The sequence below is a fragment of the Pezoporus flaviventris genome, unplaced genomic scaffold (genome assembly GCF_033815535.1).
Source record: "Pezoporus flaviventris isolate CSIRO_AGI_PZ_B2104156 unplaced genomic scaffold, CSIRO_AGI_Pfla_v1 ptg000063l, whole genome shotgun sequence".
Taxonomy (NCBI): domain Eukaryota; kingdom Metazoa; phylum Chordata; class Aves; order Psittaciformes; family Psittacidae; genus Pezoporus; species Pezoporus flaviventris.
This window is the reverse complement of record NW_026892611.1, coordinates 11,480,484-11,496,607: the sequence shown is the minus strand read 5'-3', so window position 1 is coordinate 11,496,607 and position 16,124 is coordinate 11,480,484. Positions and strand designations below refer to the sequence as shown.

Genomic DNA, 16,124 nt, shown 5'->3' with positions numbered 1-16,124 from the left:
GAATAAGAGAAGAAAAGTAGCAGAACAGCTGATTTTTAGCTGGAGGCTTGCAACATCTCATGAACTGGAGGTGCCTCCATTATAGGAGTTGCACTCTCTCGATCCTCCTCCCCGTTCCTCCGGGAGCGGGGAAGGGGAGAGCCCCGGTGCGGGGGGGGGGGGGGGAGACGGGCACGGACCTCGATTGTTGTCAGCTCGGCACCACTCACTGGGAGTGAGTGAACAAGTTACCTGACTGGGTTTAAACCACGACAACTAGCTTTTCTTTCTACTACGGTATAAACTGTACACTGTACAAAGAGAAAAATGAGGCTTGAACAAATATAACCAAGTCACCCAGCAGGTATCAGGCCTCCCGAAACGCAGTGTGTAAGAGGACTCTAAAGCAGAGAGCTTAATGTTAGTTTCAAGCCCTGGATGTCCACCAAAACTAATTGATTACAACTCCATCAAGGGTTCCTTTTCCAGATTCCATGTGTCTACATAATTAGGAAAGTCCACAACAAGAGGTATTCCCCCTGCTTACAGAAGTGGTTGTGAAATGCAGTCATGTTTCTAGAGGAGCCAGTGCAAGAGGAGAGGTGGTTGATAGGTGCTTACTTTATGTGGGAGGACAGGCTTGAGGCTTCTGCTGAAGTAGCTGATCTCCATTTTTATGGACCTGCACCCACTCACCATCGTTATTTGATCTCTGCATACATGCCATTGGGGCACTTCTTCAAGGCATACTCAATGGACTTGCAGGCTTCAGCCTTAGGAAGGTGGAGAGAGACAAATTCCAAACTCACTCAGATTATACGTTAAAAGATGAAGATCCTTTTAGTCAAGTTCATGAACTAACAGTGCTTTGTAGCTCTTTTTGTCCAGGATCTCTAATACGCAGTCCAAGTTTTCCTTTTCTTAATTACTCATTTACTTAGAATCACCTACACATACCCAGATAATTACAGCTTTTCAGTGCTTGTCTCCTCCAAATACTTAAAGGTGAAAGTACTGTGCCTTTAGCAGGAGCATGCTTAGCCCATAAGTAAATATTTAACTCAATCTGTTCAAATAAAACCTCAAACTTATTTGAATCTCTAATGCAGTTGAAAGCTTACACTATTTCTATAGAAAGAATGGACTTCTGGAATGACAGCAAACAAAAAAAAGGCATTTCTGGACTGAAAGCAAGTCAAGATTTTAGCTTCTGCAGCGGCACTGAAGATGCAAGTACACTGAATATTGGCCTCCTGGTAGAAAACACTTTCTAAAGTGGTATTAAATCAGCACTGCATGCTCTGTTAGCTCACACTACAGTCATTTATCTATCTATTGCTTGTTAAAGTTGAGGGGTCTGACAGCGCATGTGAGAACCCCATCTCTCGAGCAGCTGAAGGTGCTCATTGCAGGGGAGCCAACCTTACCAGCACGGGCTGCACGGGGGTCATCAGGGAGGCCTGCACACTGAGGGTCCGCTTCAGACCTGGCATCTTCTCAGCCTCCTGCTGGTTCTTCAGGACTCGCTCTGCCATGCGTGATGCTTTGAACGCCTCGTAAGCATTGGGATCCAAAGCATCCAACCTTCAACAGATTGAGGAGAGGGGGAAGCATGGAACAACCTCAGCTCTGCTGCTCTGGGCTTATGAAGCTGCCCACTTCTGGTGGATTTCTCACGACGAAAGGTAAGACTTACACATGTTTTGCTCCAGCATTTATTTTCAAGTCATGCTTAACTAGCTTGATGATGCATTTCAGGTCGCTGCCCATACATCTGAAATGCGAGAGAAGATTCAGAAGTGGCAGACATTTAACTGAATTACTTGCCAGCTGAAAAAAAGAAACTGATCAAAAAAGGTCCTCCCTTTCTGGAGGGTTTAAAATTAAATAAGAACACGTTACCAGTGACAGCTCAGAGGCACAAAAGAATATCCAAAAAGCTTTTTAGCATCTCTATGTTTGAATGCCTGAATTAATTCTGTCTCAGTGGTGACATACTTTCCAAAATTCATGTAATTAATGCATCAGAAGGAAGCGACAGGAACATCCTCAAATCAGATCAACACAGACTGAGCCGCACAAAAAATCTTCAACCTGTCTAAATGGCTTGAAGGCTTTTCCAAACATAAATAAGTACAGCAAATTCATTAACAGCTAAGTCTCATTAAGGCAGCTAATAGTGGCTTGTCAGGCCAGGATGAAATTCTCTGGCATGAACAGGAGCCAAACATGTTCTCCACTGCTGGTCAGCAGTCAGGGTGTCTTAATCAAACCACTAATAGCAGCTGGAAGACATGAAGTTCAGTCTCTGTGGCTATGATTAGTTTTCCACCTGCTCCAGCTTGTGATATGTTGATAACTACTCCCAGTTTTAGGGCAAACCTTCAGAGGCCAATTACCCTGCTCACCTGCGAGTGATATGCTGCAGCACACTTTGCTGGTCATCTTCCTTAGTGAGCTTTGATTGCTGGATGAGGAATTCCTCTACCTCTTGGATGGTTAGGAGACTTTTAGCTGCTGGAGGACAACACTTGCTCTGTTCAAAGAAGAGGTGTATTGTGGAGGCAATGTTCTCACAGGAGAATGGATAATTGGTACATAAACTCTGAATAATCCTGAAAGATACAGCAAGGCCATGAGAGGCCTGAGGAAGCCTAAACAAGCAAGATAAGAAGAAGCTGGAATTCACCGAGCTAATAAGAACTGTTGGCAAGCTTTCGAGGTCAAGTTCTCACACCTGTGCTTAACCAATTATATGTTAGTCACTAAGGGTCTTCAAGACAGGTATCCAATCATAATATGCCAAATCACTGTATGTGCATGTAAGAAATAGTAAGGCTTTGTAATAAATGGCTTCTGTCTGATCATACTGATCTCTGACTGAGTCCATGTCGTGGTTTAAACCCAGTCAGGTAACTTGTTCACTCACTCCCAGTGAGTGGTGCCGAGCTGACAACAATCGAGGTCCGTGTCCCCCCCCCCACCGGGGTTCTCCCCCACTCCCGGAGGAACGGGGAGGAGGATCGAAAGAGTGCAACTCCCACGGGTTGAGACAAGAACAGTCCAGCAACCAATGTACACAAATCACCACCGCAACTATCAACTACAACAATGATAAGGGAAAATAACAAGGGAAGAGAATACGATACCACCGGCCAAGAAGACGAGTTCCACCCGGAAGCCCCGTGTCCTTCTGGGTAACTCCCAGTCACCCCCCACCCCGGCCATGACGTGCTGTGGTATGGAATACCTCCCTGGCTAGCCCGAGTCAGGGGCCCCATCTCTGCTTCCTCCCGGCTTCTCCTCCTCCCTGGCAGAGCATGAGCCTCACAAAGTCCTTGGTCAGGGTAAACATCACTTAGCAACAACTGAAAACATTGACTTCACCAACACTGTTCTCAGGCTGGAAGTCAAAACACAGCACTGCACCAGCTAGCACAAAGGAAAAAAAAAAAAAACCATGACTGCTACTGCTGAACCCAGGACATTATCCACCCCTTATTCCATACCATTCACGTCGTGCTCAGATCCCACATTTTCAGTACACCATCGCTCTCCCATATATATACATCCATATACATACAGACCAAGAGGAAAAGATCATTTTCTTAGTGCATGGACCAATCCCTATAATGCTGCCGAGTCCATTCGGTCCATGATGTTCAAAGTTCATTCTCTGTTGGGATGATGGCTGGAGGGAAGTCAGGGCCAGTCGCTGGTGACCTGGAGACATCTAGTTGATGGGCTATAAAAGCATTACACAGCAGGCAATGGCATACAATTGAGTTCACTGGCTGTTTTCCCCTAAAATCAAATCCCCTTGAGGTATACATCGGACTTCCCCATCTTCCTGCATTACCCACCAAGTATAGCCAGGTCCCTGAGCAAAAGCAATCCCACGAGTGGGTTTGCCTTTACCTGAAGCAGGAATTACCCAGACTGTCTTCCCCAGCAAATTCTTCATATGCACCACGGGAACTTTGTCCCCCTCTACAATATGTAAAAGTTCTGACTGGGCTGGGCCAGCCCTGTTGGCAGATCCTCTGGTGTTGACCAACCAGGTGGCCTTTGGTAAGTGTGTATCCCAATGCTTGAAAGTTCCCCCACCCATTGCTCTCAGTGTAGTTTTTAACAGCCCATTGTACCGTTCGATTTTCCCAGAGGCTGGTGCATGGTAGGGGATGTGATATACCCACTCAATGCCATGCTCTTTGGCCCAAATATCTATAAGGTTATTTCAGAAATGAGTCCCATTGTCTGACTCAATTCTCTCTGGGGTGCCGTGTCGCCACAAAATCTGTTTCTCAAGGCCCAGGATGGTGTTCCGGGCAGTGGCATGGGGCACAGCGTATGTTTCCAGCCATCCGGTGGTTGCTTCCACCATGGTAAGCACATGGCGCTTGCCTTGGCGGGTTGGTGGCAGTGTGATATAGTCAATCTGCCAGGCCTCCCCATATTTATACTTCAACCATCGTCCTCCATACCAAAGAGGCTTTAACCGCTTGGCTTATTTAATTGCAGCACATGTTTCACACTCATGAATAACCTGGGCAATAGTGTCCACTGTTAAGTCCACCCCTCGATCACGGGCCCACCTGTACGTTGCATCTCTGCCCTGATGGCCTGAAGTGTCATGGGCCCACCGGGCCAAAAATAATTCACCTTTATGTTGCCAATCTAAGTCCATCTGAGCCACTTCAATCTTAGCCGCTTTATCCACTTGTTGGTTGTTCTGGTGTTCCTCAGTGGCCCGACTCTTGGGTACATGGGCATCTACATGACGTACCTTCACCACCAGGTTCTGCACCCTGGCAGCAATATCTTTCCACAGTGCAGCAGCCCAGATGGGTTTACCTCTGCGTTGCCAGTTGCTCTGCTTCCATTGCTTCAACCACCCCCACAGGGCATTTGCCACCATCCATGAGTCAGTATAGAGATAAAGTACTGGCCACTTTTCTCATTCAGCAATGTCCAGGGCCAGCTGGATGGCTTTCACTTCGGCAAACTGACTCGATTCACCCTCTCCTTCAGCAGTTTCTGCAACTTGTCGTCCAGGACTCCATACAGCTGCCTTCCATCTCCGATGCTTTCCCACAATACGGCAAGAGCCATCAGTAAACAAGGCATACTGCTTTTCGTTTTCTGACATGGTGGGGCCTCTTCAGCGCGCATCACCTCCTCCTCTGGTGACATTCCGAAATCTTTGCCCTCTGGCCAGTCCATGATGACTTCTAGAATGCCTGGACGACTGAGATTTCCTATTCGAGTTCGTTGTGTAATTAGTGCAGCCCATTTACTCCATGTAGCATCAGTTGCATGATGTGTAGAGGAGACCCTGCCTTTGAACATCCAGCCCAGCACGGGCAACCGGGGTGCCAGAAGGAGCTGTGCTTCAGTGCCAATCACTTCCGAAGCAGCTCGAACCCCTTCATAGGCTGCCAGTATCTCTTTCTCAGTTGGGGTATAGCTGGCCTCAGATCCTTTATATCCCCGACTCCAAAAGCCGAGGGGTCGACCTCGAGTCTCCCCTGGAGCTTTCTGCCAGAGGCTCCAGGTAGGACCGTTCTCCCCAGCTGCAGTGTACAGTACATTTTTTACATCTGGTCCAGTCCGGACTGGTCCAAGGGCTACTGCGTGAACTATCTCGCGTTTAATTTGCTCAAAGGCTTGTTGCTGCTCAGGGCCCCATTTAAAATCATTTTTCTTCCGGGTCACATGATAGAGAGGGCTTACAATCAAACTGTAATTCGGGATGCGCATTCTCCAGAACCCCACAGCACCCAAGAAAGCTTGCGTTTCTTTCTTATTAGTTGGTGGAGACATTGCTGTTATCTTGTTGATCACATCTGTGGGGATCTGTCTACGTCCATCTTGCCATTTTATTCCCAAAAATTGAATCTCCTGTGCAGGTCCCTTGACCTTACTCCGTTTTATGGCAAAACCGGCTTTCAGCAGAATTTGGATTATTTTCCTCCCTTTCTCAAAGTCTTCTTCCGCTGTATCGCCCCACACAATAATGTCATCAATGTATTGCAGGTGTTCTGGAGCTTGCCCCTGTTCCAGTGCAGTCTGGATCAGTCCGTGGCAAATGGTAGGGCTGTGTTTCCACCCCTGGGGCAGTCGGTTCCAAGTGAACTGGACACCTCTCCAAGTAAAAGCAAACTGTGGCCTGCACTCTGCTGCCAAAGGAATGGAGAAAAATGCATTGGCAATATCAATCGTGGCATACCACTTGGCTGCCTTTGACTCTAGTTCATACTGAAGTTCTAGCATGTCCGGTACGGCAGCACTCAATGGTGGTGTGACTTCATTCAGGCCACGATAGTCTACTGTTAGTCTCCATTCTCCATTAGACTTTCGCACTGGCCATATGGGGCTATTAAAGGGTGAGCGGGTCCTGCTGATCACCCCCTGACTCTCCAGTCTACGGATCAGCTGATGGATGGGAATCAGGGAGTCTCGGTTGGTGCGATATTGCTGCCGGTGCACTGTTGTGGTCGCAATTGGCACTTGTTGTTCTTCAACTTTCAGCAACCCCACAGCAGAGGGATCTTCTGAGAGACCAGGCAAGGTGGACAGCTGCTCAATTTCCTCAGTCTCCAAAGCAGCAATACCAAAAGCCCACCGGTACCCTTTTGGGTCTTTGAAGTACCCTCTCTTGAGGTAGTCTATCCCGAGGATGCATGGAGCCTCTGGACCAGTCACAACAGGGTGCTTTTGCCACTCCCTCCCAGTCAGGCTGATTTCAGCCTCCAGCACAGTCAACTCTTGGGATCCTCCTGTTACTCCAGAAATATAGATGGATTCCACCCCTTGACAGCTTGATGGCATCAGGGTACACTGTGCACCGGTATCTACTAGAGCCTTATACTTCTGTGGGACTGATGTGCCAGGCCATCTGATCCACACAGTCCAGTAAATCCGATTGTCCCCTACCTCCACCTGGCTGGAGGCAGGGCCCCTCTAATGGTCGTCACAGCTTTGGACACTTAAGTCGTGGTGAAAGGGATTATTCTTCGTTATCACAGGAGCTGGAGTAAAATCAGCTCTTCCACTCCATCTGGGAAACTGCTCACCAGAGACTGAAGCCGTAGCTCTCATGGGACGATCAGTCTTGGCCCTTGCTCCCCTCTTCAGTTCACTCACCCGTTCCTCCAAAGCTGAAGTAGGTTTTCCATCCCACTTTGTCATGTCTTCTCCGTGATCCTGCAGGTAAAACCATAGGGCACCCCGTGGCGTATACCTCCTGTATCTCCTCTCTTGAACAATAGGACGCCTTTTGTTAATAGCTGAGACGTGTGTTGGTACACGTGAGGAGCTGGATAAATCAGATAGAACGTCCCTCAATTGTTCGAGATGCTGGGACAGTTTTTCCACAGCTGAGATGATAGAAGGGGTGAGGTTGTCTTTGAACTCTCGGAGTTTATGAGCCATTTCATCCACTGTTAGTGGTACTATGTCATTCCAGGTTACTGTTGCCAATGAATGGGCATATGATGACGGTGCATTCCGTGTAAGTTTTCGCCACATGGGTCGTGTACATTCAACTTCATCTGGATCTGTAGGTGTATCCCCGTTATTCGGCTTGATGTGATAGAGCATCTCTACGATGGCTGATTCCCTCAGAGACTGGATGCCTTTGTCTATAGTAGTCCACTTGGCCGAACGACTCGTAACATCGTCCTTGTACGGAAACCTTTCTTTCACAGCTGCCAAGAGCCTCCTCCAAAGGCTGAGGGACGTTTTCTCTCTTGCAACTGCTTTGTCAATTCCCCCTTCTCTAGCAAGTGATCCCAGCTGCTTGGCTTCCGTACCTTCTAGTTCGTGACCATCGGCCCCATTGTCCCAGCATCGGAGTAACCAGGTGATGATGTGCTCCCCTGGTTGACGGGTAAAATCTTTTCGCATATTCCGCAGCTCAGCTGAGGTCCGAGGTCGAGAAGTTACCTCTTCTTCTTCTTCTTCGTCATGTGATGATGACTCCTGATCAGATTCTGGACCGGGTGGTGAATTCATTGGTTCTTCATCTCGCTTCACCCTTTTTGCCTCCTTTTTGCTTGCTCTCTTGCGTACAGGGGCAACCGATATTGGTACGAATTGGTCCTCTGGTTTGGCTGCAGTGATTATCACTGTGGTTTGAGTAGCAACTGTACTTGTTGCTGGGGGTGGTGCAGCTGCTGTGCTTGGAGCTGGGGTAACCGCGCTGTCTGTTGCAGTTGAAGTTTGAGCAGCTGCTGTACTTGCTGCTGGGGTAGCTGCGCAGTTCATTGCAGCCAAAGTTGGAGTAGTGACTGTTGCTTTGCCCTCAGATCCGCCGACATTCTTTTCCTTTTGAAGGTGCTGGATAGTGTTGAACAAGGCCCTGTAAGCATAGGCCAAGCCCCAGCACGTTGCCGTGATTTGTCCATCTCTGGTATGGCCAGAATGACCACACACCTCATTTAAGTGTTTTACTAATTCTTCTGGATTTTGCAGTTGTTCGGTAGTGAAATTCCAAAGTACTGGAGGGGCCCACTGACCTAGATACTTGCCCATACTATCCCACACACCCTGCCATTCATGGCTGTCCAGCCTCAGGGAAAATCTCTCGGTCCTCCTACATTGTCGTTTGACCCCAGACAAGACCCAAACCTGACTCTGCTTAACTCTTGAAATCAGTAGTGGGCAAAACACACTCTGTATGCGTGTTAGCATGGTGATTCCCATCACCATCAGCAAACAAGTCTCAACAGCATTAAAATGCCATTCAAAATATTCAAAACTCTCAAATGTAAATGGTCTGGGGGGACGACTTGGGAGGGTAAAAGAATGTCTCCTTCACAGGTTGAGCACCTGAGAAGGAGAAAAAAGATGTGTAATTGCTAAGCACCTCCATCATATACCTCCCAAAGTATAAAGGTGGTGACCACACTGGGAACATAAGCCAGATCAGTTTCATGATCAATGATTCTATTGTATTACAAGTCATTACCATAAAGTACAATGGGACAAAAACCTTAGCCCAAGCCCCACACTTGAAAAACACTAATACAGCAAATACCGGATGGATGTAAGATATGATATACTGAAACTGTGAGATCAAGAGGAACAACCTTGAGAGCCAATAAATCAGCATTGTGACGAGTGACTACCAACCCAGTCAGAACTGTTCTTATCTCAACCCCTCGTGCCCCACGTTGGGCGCCAAAAAGAACTGTCGTGGTTTAAACCCAGTCAGGTAACTTGTTCACTCACTCCCAGTGAGTGGTGCCGAGCTGACAACAATCGAGGTCCGTGTCCCCCCCCCCACCGGGGTTCTCCCCCACTCCCGGAGGAACGGGGAGGAGGATCGAAAGAGTGCAACTCCCACGGGTTGAGACACGAACAGTCCAGCAACCAATGTACACAAATCACCACCGCAACTATCAACTACAACAATGATAAGGGAAAATAACAAGGGAAGAGAATACGATACCACCGGCCAAGAAGACGAGTTCCACCCGGAAGCCCCGTGTCCTTCTGGGTAACTCCCAGTCACCCCCCACCCCGGCCATGACGTGCTGTGGTATGGAATACCTCCCTGGCTAGCCCGAGTCAGGCGCCCCATCTCTGCTTCCTCCCGGCTTCCCCTCCTCCCTGGCAGAGCATGAGCCTCACAAAGTCCTTGGTCAGGGTAAACATCACTTAGCAACAACTGAAAACATTGACTTCACCAACACTGTTCTCAGGCTGGAAGTCAAAACACAGCACTGCACCAGCTAGCACAAAGGAAAAAAAAAAACAAACATGACTGCTACTGCTGAACCCAGGACAGTCCATGTATTTTCTGCAGCAGTGTATGGTCTCGGAAACATCTCCCTGTCTCCAGAAAGAAAATAAGGGTGTGGATCAGGGCTATGGCTACAGAATGGGGATTCAATATGGCTCCAATAAGTAGGATAAACCACAGGACTGCATGAAGGAATTGAATCAAACATTAGAAGAAAGCTGCCATGACACAGAATAAAGCTGCTCAGCTGTTTCATTTGCAAAAGAAAGGTAAGTAAGAGTACCAGTATTATCTCATTGCTCTGTTTTTCACTGCTGCAGCATCACAGACCATTTATTTCCTCAGGATGAATCCACTTGTAAATCCAAGGATCTGAAACAGTGTAGTGATGTCACTAGAAGACAGTATATACCAAGACAGTAAAGAGGTGTAATACTAGCTTCATTAATTCACCCATTTTCTTCATCTAGCAATGACTCAGAAGTGTGCAGAGTCCATTACCAACTCCTGGGCACAGGAATTAAATGCACAAATGAGCAATTGCAACTGTATGAGTGTAGATTAATTGTATGAACCACATTAAGCTCACAGGAACAGATCTGTTAATTGAATCACAGGTTTTGCTAAGTGATGTTACAAAAAGCGTAATATAAATCAGTTACGCAGGAATATGCTAGACAAAGCAGTTTAGACAATGCAGATGCAGCCCAAATTGCCTAAATATTTCAGTCTTGCTCTCTAAAGTTGGGCAGGTGAATTCATATGCTGCTTTCTGTTCAAGCATTCTTTTCTAAAGGTTCCAGATGGCAAAAAGTGCTATGCAAGGGGACAAAACCCCCAAGATTGCTAACTCCCATTCTAACAGACAAGCTAACTGTGTTTCAAGTAGGAGTTAAAAGCCCCATTACAGCACTGCCATATCGAGGGAGTGAAGAGAACTGGTGTCTGTACTCACCTGCTCCAGGTCACGGATCATTTCTTCTTGGTTGCAGTTGAAAATTCTACTGAAGAGCTTTACAATCTTATTGTTCAGGTTATAAACAACCTTAATGACGCCTGGTAACAGCAGCTTAATGGTCAGGTACACATCATCATGAAAGCCATCTGGGGAAAAAAAAAACGGCACACAGCACTGGAAACGGGCACAGTTTGTTTTCACACACAGGCTCTGGTTGTTTGTGCCCATTAGGATGGCCCTCCGAATAAAACCCTGCAGCCAGGGCTTCCTCTTTTCATCATGCTGTTCTGCTTCACATAAGAGATTCCTTAAGAGATATATTCACAATTGCCCTCCAGATGTGACGCCAGCACTAAGTTTGGCAGCACCGACGAATGTTCTCAGCAATTCTAGACTGAAACATTCTTCTTTGAATTTGTTATGGTGATAAACAGTTCACTTTGCAAATGTTATCTCCATAGTTCAGAAATCATCGCAACACACAGCAAGCAGGTTTTATATCACCCTTGCCTTTGAAGTAATACTTTGAGGTTCATTTTGAGAAGGTTTTCATATGCTAAAAACGCCAAGCAGGAATCCTACCTCCTCCAGATCCCTTCTTCAGAAAATCCTGGATGATCTGTGTTTTCACATTATAGCTGGGCTTTTCAGCTACCACAGCACAGAGCTTCCTGAACTCACGCAGCAAGCAGTCTTTGTGCTTTGGATCATGTTTTTTTGTGGACAGGCTGGACTTGAGGGAAGACTTTGCAGAGATATCTGAATTATTGGCTGCAAAGACAAGAAGAGAAGAAGCTGCCTTTTTAACCAGCACAGTATGATGCAAATTTTGCAGTTGTAGCTGCCTCTGCTTGGCAAGCTGAAAAGAATAACCCTGGTGTGCTGGCAAAGCTTCAGAGCTGAAGAATGACCTGTGCTATGCCAAAATTTGTGACTTAAAACATATCCTAACCTATTTTTATATTAGGGTTGATCTTCACAGTATACCAGAATCTTCGGGACCGTAATTCTACTGAATTAGTACGATTAATCCTTGGTGAAAAGGCATTCCTGCTGGCAGATGCTTCTGTCTTCTTTCTGTTTTATAGGCCTTTGCCCTTCACAGCAAGATGTTTTCCAAGGTATTTCTAAAATGGGGGAAAAAATGTCCCCATCCCCTCTTCTGTTACAATACCAAAACCCTTGCACATTCCTAGCTCTGGCTGTATACAGGGAGATAAGTGGGTGGTTCAGGGCTACACGTCTGTGTCAGGTCAGGCAGTGCTCGCACACCAATTGTCCTGCTGATAGTGGTTTCTCAGGACAAGCTGCGGAGGAATGCCAGGTTTCCCTTCCATGAACACCACCAATGGGAATCCCTCACAACCAAGTTTTTACAGATTTTGAGCTCCACATGGTGTATCTTTAGTCTGGACATTCACAGTCTGATTAAGTTAACCAATGGACTAAGTCATCCTGACAATGTGGGTTACTGCATAAACTTTTTTACCTTGGGAATACTACAAATTCAAGACTAAAAACCTCAGAAAGCACTAACCATTTCTGGCAAAACAGATTTTGGAACAATATTAAAACTAAATTGTCTTCTATAGATAAACACCTCTGATGCTGGTATTAGAAGAGAAGGATTTCCCAGAATTGCATTCTTTTTACCTGTGAAGCCAGAGAACTTCTTTGGTGATGGACTGCTGAGACCTAATGGATATTTTGTAGTTAGCTGTCCTGTGGCAGTGAGCTTAGCTTGGACTACCACTTTTTTCTTCGGTGTACTTCCAGCCTTGGAATTAGCTTCTGTAAAATAGTGACGTTCAAACCAGCAGTAAGAACTAACCTCATACATCACTCAATAAACTATATAAGAGATACTGCAACAAGTGAGTCTTAAAAGAACTGGTAAGGAAGGACAAAAAATGCACGTTTTTTCAGATATCAAGTTAAAAGTAAAGATCACGGAAAAAAAGCTTAAAGGGAAAATAAAAAATGACTGATGCATCCTCCTGGGATTTATCTGCCTAGGAATTAAATCACTCAGATGTTCTCCATAATAAGTTGTGACAAATGAATTTAGAATTGAGTATTCTTATCTTTCCTGTATGGCTGAAACACAGACTAGAGCAGCACTTTGTCATATCGATGTCATTACATCAGCGAGGATTTCATGGTAGAAGCACGACAATTGGTGGCGTACCTTGAGAATGAGTAAAGTACAGAAGTGAACAAGGTGCTGACTGTATCTCACCTGAGATGTGCTTGTTGATTGAGTCTATCTCCGCATCTTGTAGCTCTTCCTACCTTTCCAAGTCTGTGATGTCTTCCATTTTCTTGGTGGTGGCCCGAGCCTTACCCAACTTCTCAAACATGCACTTCACATGGTACCACTCCTTCACGTCCCCGTGTCGTGGTTTAAACCCAGTCAGGCAACTCGTTCACTCACTTCCCCCCTCTTCTTGCCCTCCCCCTGCTCCTGGAGGGACGGAGAGAAGAGTCAAAAAGTATGCAACTCCCATGGGTTGAGATAAAAACAGTTTAGTAACTAAGGTGTAACACAAATCACTACTGCTACCACCAATTATAATAATGATAAAGGAAATAACAAGGGAAGAGAATACAACACCTCACCACCAGCCAACCGATAACTCACCCCCAAGCCCGATCAAGCACCGACCCATACCTCCTCCAACCCTGCAGTCTCCCAGCCCTTCCAGCTAACCCCAGTTACATCCTGGGCATGACGTGCTGTGGTATGGAATACCTCTTTGGTCAGTTTGGGTCAGGTGTCCTGTTTCTGCTTCCTCCCGGCTTCCCCTCCCCCCTGGCAGAGGGGCTCACAAAGTCCTTGGCCAAACCAAAACATCGCTATCAGCTCTGTCCCCAGGCCGAAAGTCAAAACACTGCACTGAACCAGCTACCAAGAAGGAGAAAAATGACTGCTACTGCTGAACCCAGGACACCCCACCAGACTCCGTGAAAGGGCTGGGAACAATCTTCCCAATGCACACCATTCCCTTCACGATCTTCTCCTTGCACTTCTTGCAGCCTGCTGTGCCACACTTGGCATAGTCTATGCAGTACCTCTGCTCTGCCATGTCCTTTACAGCCATGCAGGCCTGGCAAAGCCAAGCGTTCACAAGTGGGGAGAAGCGGAAAGCCCCAGCACCACCACCCTGGTTTCTGCCTGCAGACCGGAGGGACACAGGCTGTAACAGCACCTGGTACCAGCAACTGAGGCTGGCCCCGGGGAGGCCAGCACAGCAAAGGAAGGGTCTTGGCAAGGAGACCTGTGTGTGGAAGACCAGTTCTGTGAGCCTGCCGAGCGCCCGGGCAGCCTGCGAGTGTCCTGCTGCCTGCGGGCATGCAGCCCGCTCCGTGTGCGCTGCGAACGAGAGGGCACGCTGAGGGCCTTGTGCCCGGTGGGGGGCTCTCGGAGGCCCCGATCCTCACCCTCTCACCCAGACCCATCCCACAGCCCCTACCACCCTCAGGCCCCGATCGCCCCCCACACCCGCCTCACAGCCCCTCTTTACCCCTCACACACGAACCCCGCCTCCCCACAGGCCGCTTGCCCGCCCTGCCCGCCCCGGCCCAGCCGCTGCAGCCCGCAGGCCCCGGCCCTGCCCATAGCGAAGGAAGCGCTCACCGAGCTCTCACACCGCGGCCATCCCGCCCTCAGCTGCTGGCCCGCGGGGGCCTCCCCCGCTCCCTCCCCAGCCCTCCCATTAGGCCGCAGCCGCCGCCACGGGGCCTTCGAACGCGGCTCTCGGAGCTTCCGGGCCCCGCCCCTTCCGCCCCGTGGTGGCGCCCGCCTCGCAAGCCTTTGTGCGCAGGCGCTGAGCGTCGTTTTCCCGCCTTTGGTGTGCGTGAGGCGAGGCCGCGGCCCCGGCCTCCGGAGCCGGCTGCGGTACGGGCAGGCAGGGCTCATGAGGGGAGCCCCATCTGCTGCCTTCCCCGCATCGGCCCTCGCGACAGAGCGGCGCCGTGTTGGTGCAGGTCTGAGGTACTGCCGTGTGCTCTGGGCTTCAGAACAGCCCCGCACAGGGCTGAGACGCTGCTCTGCCTCCTGACGTTGTGCCTTGCACTGTGTGTGTGCGGGCCTGAGGTGCTGAGCTGTGCGCGGCCTCCCAACACAGGCCCTCCAGGAGCCCGGCGGTGCTGATGTAGACTTCAGCCCCCCCCCCCCACCCCTGATCCAGCCCTTCATCCCAGTACAGGTGGGCACATGGCTGCAGCCCTGCTGTCTGCTCTGTTGTGGTGCAGCCTGCCCTGTTCCCCTGCTGAATGTGCTCTTGTGCTCTGCCAGGAGGCTGCTGAGGGAAGTGCAGTGGTTCCTGCAGGGTTCCTGCCTTTGGCCAAGAAGAGGATGCTGTGTGAGTTGCAATGAAGCTGTCCCTGACCTGCTTTGCTGTGCCTCAAAGGCAGGCTATGAGGCATAAGATACAGAATGAAGCATAACGTACAGAATTTGCTTCACCAGGTGTGTACCTGTTTTTTGCTGGCCTTCAGCTAGCTGTAAGGTGAGCTACAGTGCCTTTTGTCAGCACATCAAACTCCAGCTACACAAGCCACAGTATTTGGAGCTGCGGATGAGCAGCACAACCACACCTGGTCACAAAACTGGGATGAAGGCCGTGAGATAAGCGTTTCTGATCAATAGGATTTGGCTGTAAAGTAGCCTGTCTGCATTTCTTTGCAATACTTTACATTGCAGTACTTTGCTCTCGGACAATGGAATAATCCATGATCCCAGAACAGAATCACACCTTCCTGTCCCTCATGGTGCAGAAGTGGTGGAAACCCCAAAACAACAGAAACAAGCTCCAACCAAATCCAACTGAGGCTTTGAGTCACAGAAGAGGAACTGTGGGATTGAGGGAGTTCATGAGGAATTTCTTGACTGCTGTTGACTTCATGTGGAAGGCATCCAGACCAGCCCTATGCTCTGGTTTTAAAACGCTGATTCAAGAGGCTGTGTACATCCAGCTCCAGGACCACACATCTGACAGGCGCAGTGTAAAGGTAAGCATATGCGTTTAATGCAGTTACATTCTTAATCGTTCAGATTGCTTTGGAAAAGATGTCCCATTGAGGAAGTTATTTACAGAACCAGCAGTGCCTGGTGCACCAGTTTGCATTAACACTGACGTCTTACAGGAGAAGAAAATGGTGGAACCCGGGAAAAGATGTAATGTTGAGGGAGAGCTCACTGGGAGCACAGCATGGTGTTCACATCATGCCTTTGGTGAGATCTCTCAGTCATTGTGTGTTTGAGCCTGGTAAAAGAGATGGAAAGATAGACTCGAGGGCTGACACCCACTGCAGTGCGTCGTTATTGGATTTAAATGAGGCAGCTGAGCAGCCTCGCAGCGGTAGGATTTGCTTCCCTAACTTTTACTGGCTGAAAGTCAGCAAAACGATCTAGATGAGGCTGTGTTATAATCTACG

General features: G+C 48.4%; 1 pseudogene; it reads right to left on the bottom strand.

Moving 5' to 3' along the window:
* Positions 1-470: 470 nt before the first annotated feature.
* On the bottom strand, positions 471-14,039 carry LOC133278126 (DNA ligase 3-like; annotated as a pseudogene).
* Positions 14,040-16,124: the final 2,085 nt, after the last annotated feature.